Below are 6538 nucleotides of genomic sequence, written 5' to 3' on the forward strand. Positions count from 1 at the left end.
AAAACTAGACTGCACAGTTTTCAACTAACACTATCATATAATTAAATTTCTTCATTAAAATAATCCAACTAATTGACATATTCTAACCAAAAGAACAACAAACTAACATACACGAATATACTGGATTAATGCAGTATATAACTAAACATGCTTAAACAACTATATTACAAACATACTTAAATATAGAAATTACGTTATTTAATTAAACTAGCATCTAAAACAAAACTCAACTAATAAATAGGACTAAACAGGGACAAGCATCTAATATTTAAACAAAACTAACACATAATAACCAATTAAAATGCACAAAATACAAAGTAGAGGGAAAGAACCTTTCTTAGGTGCTGCCTAGATCGAGAATGGACTTGGAATACCTTCCTTGCTCCACCTCACTCAACCACGAACCCAAAGAAAACAATAAAAACAACTTTTAAAACTAAACTTAACTCAGAAAAATTAAAGGTCTCAAAATTATTCGAAACCCTAGGTATGTCGAGTTATATGTGAGTATATTGAAATATCAGTATGCTTAACTTATTCGAAATAAGGAGAATGAGGTTCTTTATATAGAACCCCCAATTCTCGAAACCCTAGTTTTTTTACCGATGTCGGACGATAGCAATTCTTGCAATTGCTTCTCTCAAAACCGCATCCAACGGCTAGGAATTGATCATATAAGCAAGTTAATAGCCAGATTTGGCCTAAACAAAGTCAATCTACGAGGTTCTTCAAGAACCAATAAGAATCGCGGATTCAAAATACAATACAACAAAAACAATTAAGAGAAATCAGTCTGTGACCGTTGAAAAATGCAGGAAAATCATACAAGAGGGGCAACCTCACCTCTTTTGGTGATTCAATGGTGGTGTTTGGTAAGAGAGAGGGTAGAGCATTAATTGTTCTACCCAAAACGGACGAGCAGCCTCTGATGAAAGAAAAAGTACACTGTTTCGATGCCATTTTTGGCAATAACATGACGCAAGAGAGAGGAGAGAGACGAGGCGGCTAGGGTTTTACCCTTAATCGAGAGAGAGAAGCTCGTAGGGGTCGTTTGGCCTCTGAAATGAAAAAAATGAGGCAGTTTTGGGGTTTTGCCCCTCTTAATGCATCGTTGGGCTGGGTCTAGCCTTTGTTGGGCTAGGCTTGGTCCCAATTTAAAGAATTAAGAGACAGCCCCAATACTTATACATGTATATGTGTATATAGCGTTGGGTTTTGACGCTCGTTTTAATAAATAATCATAATTAAGCAAAGACTAATTAATTTAGACCCTTAATTATAATTAGATGAGAGCTAATTAAGCAAATAAAGGTTAATTTTGCAAATATGTCCTTTAATTGACTTGATCTTAAGACCAGGCTATTTCAATTATAGCCTTATTTAGTCCAATTAGCCATTTTAAAGTAACATTTGCAAGAATGACATTAATTAATTAGACCAATGAGTTTGGCCTTTTCATGTGAGGTCACAATTAGACTAAATAACAATTAGAAGGCTAATTTTGCAATAATGACCTCAATTATGGAAATTGATTTTCAATTGAGTCATAATTGAACTATCAATTGATTATTTCAATTGTAGCCGTTTAGTGAACATGTTACAGAATTAATAACAATTCTATTAATTATGATAAAATTCTAATAAATTGAACATAAGAATTGAGGTGAAAAATGATTAATTCACTTAATTAATCAGATTCCTTGAATTAAACAGAGTGAAATACTTGCCAATTGCCAGTTTAACAATTTTGGACAATTAAATAAATAATTTTTATAAATTGCTTTTCTCTTGGTTAATTTAGCAAATGTCATAATTGTTGCAATAAATATGTAAATCAATTTCTAAATGATTTATAATATTATAGAAATTATTTTACCAAAGAAGAATGGTAAAATGTTATCTAAATAATTTTATAAAATCATCTTGACTTCTAAAAATACATATCTCACTTTGTTTGATGACTCTGGGTGATTAAAATAAATTATGGGAGGTCAAAAATTAGGTGTCAACACTTTCTTCCGCTATTTTCTATCTTTTGTGAATGTTGGATTAAGGGTTCGCCTATCGAGGTGGGAAAGGTATGTGCCCGCACGACTTAGTGATGCAATAATGTATGCAGTATGCATATGATGCAAGTACAATATCAATGAATCATATCAACCAACCGTGCCATGCAGGGGAGCACAAGTAATATCATCATCAAGGCAACAAGATAAACCACAATGGAGTCACAACTCTCAATTCTACTAATAATCAAGCCTCACCATATCATAGTCATCAATGTTTCCTTCTAATTTCCATGATCAACACCAATCACAAAGCCTAACAATTTAGTATCAGTATTTCCATCTAGGCCATTCCGTATCACACAGCCTAGAATGATTTATCATCCCGTGTGACAAGCCTAAGATGACTCAATAATCTATATGGTATGAATATGAGTATGAATATAGGACCATGCAAGTACAATCCGTGAATAATATCAAGTTCAAACCGTGCCAAACATAGTGCATCAATATCACAATGATACACAACTGTGCCATACAAAGCGCATCAATATCATCAATAATAATCCATGGAGCAATCATAATGAATCTCCAATTTCCATAACAATAAGGATCAAATACCCCAAGATTTCTAAACCAATAACAAGGCGTACACTATGTAATAATATCAATATCAAGTAATTTTGTCCTTTCGTTTGACTCCTAATTCACAAACAATCCACCAATTTATACACAACGTACTGAACAAGGTCTTATGAAGTCTACAGGCCACAAGCCCGATCAAACAAGTCACAAGCAATACCAAACCCTAAGGCAACATCCAACCCAAACTCCATACCCGAAGGTTTACATGAATCTCCGATAATATTATCTAAATATACGCTTCGCTAGTCGAAGTCTCACCACAAAGGTAAGCCATAACCTACCTGGAACGCCAAACAAAGAAATCACGGACCAGGAGCTAATTCCTTGCTCTCACGGTGAGTCTCCACACAAACAAACTCTAATAAAATAAAGATTCTATGTAAGAATACTAGAAGAACAACACCCATATTGGTTATATTCTATTTGGGTCAAACCCGCTCTTTAATTTAGGAAAACGGAACTTAAGGGAAAAATAAAAATTTTATGATCAAAATACCAATTTCAACACTAATTAACCCAAACCCATCATTAAAATCAAAGGACTGTACAACTCATCCTCAAAATCCTTTTTATATGAAGAAACCCCCAATTTGGGTCTAAGAACCCTAATTTTTTATTCAAGAATTTCAATCAAATAATCATGGGTTATTGATTACTAAGCATGAAAACATGATAATCTATCCTAGACATCAACAATTTTATCATTTAACTCCATCTATTCATCAATTTCGTTTTTAACACTTTTTCTCCCAAAACCCATGAAAACCTTCTTTGATTCTAGTAATTACTAGGTTAGAATCACGCAATAATAAATTCTAGTCATCAAATCCATGCTTAATAGAGCTAACCCAACCAACAAATCAAGATTTAAAAGCCTAGAAAGAATGCTCATTAAACCCTTTCATTCTTCAAGTTCTATGGATTTTCTACCATGGATTCTTACTAGGGAAGGCAAAAGAAAGAGATTAAGATTTGGGAACTTACCCTCATGCAAAATCTGACCAAACCCCCCTCAAATCACCTCCAAGATGCTATGGAAATGTAATTTTTGGAATGGGATAAAGAAGGGTTTCATAAGGCATTTAAATGAAAAATCTGGCCCGTCGACCGCTTTGGCGGTTTGGCCATCATTTTCGCGCATCGTTTTCACTCATCGTTTTGGCGCATCATTTTCGTGCTTATCGCTTCGGCGGTTCGGCCACTGCTTCGGCGGTCACCAGACACCAGAAAATTTTGGTGTCTTCAAAACTTGAAATCGACCCTCGGAACCATCTCGGAACCTCCCGGACACAAACCAAATATGTAGATATACATAAAAACGTGCTACGAACGCACTCGTGGCCTTGGAATTCCCATTGGAGGTTTCGTTGACTGAGTCAGCCCCCGATACCTTAAAACTAACTTTCCAACCCAAGTCCCAAAGTGCACCCGAGTGTATTGGGAACTTAACCAATTATGCACAAAAGTTCTAAAGGACCATCCGAACCTCTCGGAATCAACATATTTTCAAAAAAGGTCTGTTTACTCAAAAGTCAACTTTGAGTCAACCATTTTTCGCTTTAAGCCCAATTTTCACAATAAGTCACCCAAATCAAATCTAAACACCTCGGGAAGCATTTCAACGGTCCCCTTGAGTCAAAAGTGAGCTAACCAAGCTCGAGAAAGGGTCAAAAGTGTTGGAGATGCAATAACGACCAAACGGGTCGTTACATCAGATACCAATTAAACAATCGCTCATCTTCGAGCGACAAGGAAGGGAACGACGAAGATACCAGAGCCTGTAATAACTAGGGGTATCTTGAATACATATCGGGCTTCTCCTAATAGGAAAGATTCTCATCGAACGAAACTGAATCCCAAACCAATCACAATCCTTTAAAACATGACCACCGACTATAGCCCATTCCGAACCGAGGAAATACTCTGATTTCGCTAACCTTATTTCGCACTTACTAGAGGCGTTTCTTATACTGCGATTCCTTTGAAACATATAATCACACACACCAAAATTCTTAACCCATAACTTACTCTTGCCAGAAAGAATCCTTGATTCATCTGCGATCTCTCGCAAAACAGTTCCTCCTCTAATCTATACTAAACTCATTGCAATACATTATTCTATCCAAGTAACTATTCTCATAAAATATATCTACAAATCCGCTAGGAAATCCTAACAAGGTTTGGTAAATCTGTCATACCTCAAACTTGAGCCGAAGCACATCAAATCCTTAAATGTCTTCCTGGAATTATAACCATATACCATTAAGATAAATTCGAACCACGCTGACCCTGAATGAATGCACAGCTCTCGGATGTTATCTTTAATCGTTAGAACTGACTCCAAATTTTGAAACCAATCACAGTCATAGCACGCATAACAAATTAGGTCTGTCACCCTCGACTCCACAATTTGAGTCCTATCCAAGTTATCAACTTAGTACTGAAGAGCTATACCTTACAATTTCAATCTTCATATTTCTCAACTCTTACCCAATACGCAAATCCAATAGCATTCTGAACTTTTGACGTAAAACCTGTAGCCTCATATAATACCTCCTTAACCATAGAATGCCCTGTTGTAATATCTCGACATGACATAGCTAATCTTACAACTGCTGCTCTAAATCTTGTGCAATTACTCCCGGGTCCTTAGTATCCAGAAAAAAAATGCTTACTCAAACTGTCCAGTCAATATTACTTGCAATCATACTGAATTACTGCGAGTAGGGTCCTACCCCGAAAATATAACTCTAGCCTCACATGATAGGAGCTCCACAATTCTTTCTCTCAAAGCACGCTAACTCATCCCCTGTAGAATGTTACAAACTTTTCCAATGGCGTACCACCAAGCCACTTTTTATAAATCTCAATATGCCGGTTTACTAAAATATGCTTATTACTAGCAGCCGATCACGAATCTCACAAAATTTTCCTCAATCTCCATCAGTGCAGTTATACTGCCATCGTCTGACCATTACTCGAACCCGCTCAGTAACCTATCACATAACCATGAGTCTCGCACAAATCACACTTGGCGATAGCCACAAACTATATCCATTATAGTTTCCTTAACGCTTACCAGTCTAAACTGAACACTCTCTAAATCTTGTGTATCGCATAACAGTCTCACTAATATCCTCATGTACCTCACTGAAGCGTCCTTGCCCGAATTGCCTCACTCAATTTCCAAAATGTTATCCCGAACTTAACTCAGTTAACCCCTTGCTGAAGTATCCAAGTTTACTAATGCCTTACTCAATAAATCCTGTAGCTGCTCCTTAAGCTCCCTTACTCAGCCGGTGCCATTCGATATGACGAAAAAGAAATAAGGCGAGTACCGGATCCAAGTACACTCCATTACCTATGTTTAGGAGTTAAACCCAATTATGCCAAGTCCCAATTACTCAATCTGAACCTGTATATAGCAAATACATCACAATAGTATTGCCAAAAGGCCATAACAGAACCCTATCCTCGTATCCAATGTCAACAAGTAAGATACTACAATATCGTTATCAAGATATATTACTAGTCACCAATATCTACTATCTCCACATGGCAACAAGCCAATAACAAATAGAACAAGATAAGTCACAACACAACAGGGTGGCTAGCCCCAAATCATACGACAAGGCCTAACCTATAGCATGATAGGCAAGCTCGTATGAATAGATAGACCCTTGATTAAACGGATGGACACAAATTTGCCAAAAAAAAAAGTCCCGGTCCCAACCAAGCCTCCACGGGTCCCCCCGAAAATGCATAAATCCCCCAAACCCACCCCCGCCCCCGATCCCCCTTTTGGGGAAACCCCCCCAAACCCCCGTGGCCCCGGGCCCAGCACCGCCCCAGAGAAAACCCACCCGGCCCGGCCAAGCGGTCCCCCA

Source organism: Lycium ferocissimum, chromosome 3 (genome assembly GCF_029784015.1).
Source record: "Lycium ferocissimum isolate CSIRO_LF1 chromosome 3, AGI_CSIRO_Lferr_CH_V1, whole genome shotgun sequence".
Lineage (NCBI taxonomy): Eukaryota > Viridiplantae > Streptophyta > Magnoliopsida > Solanales > Solanaceae > Lycium > Lycium ferocissimum.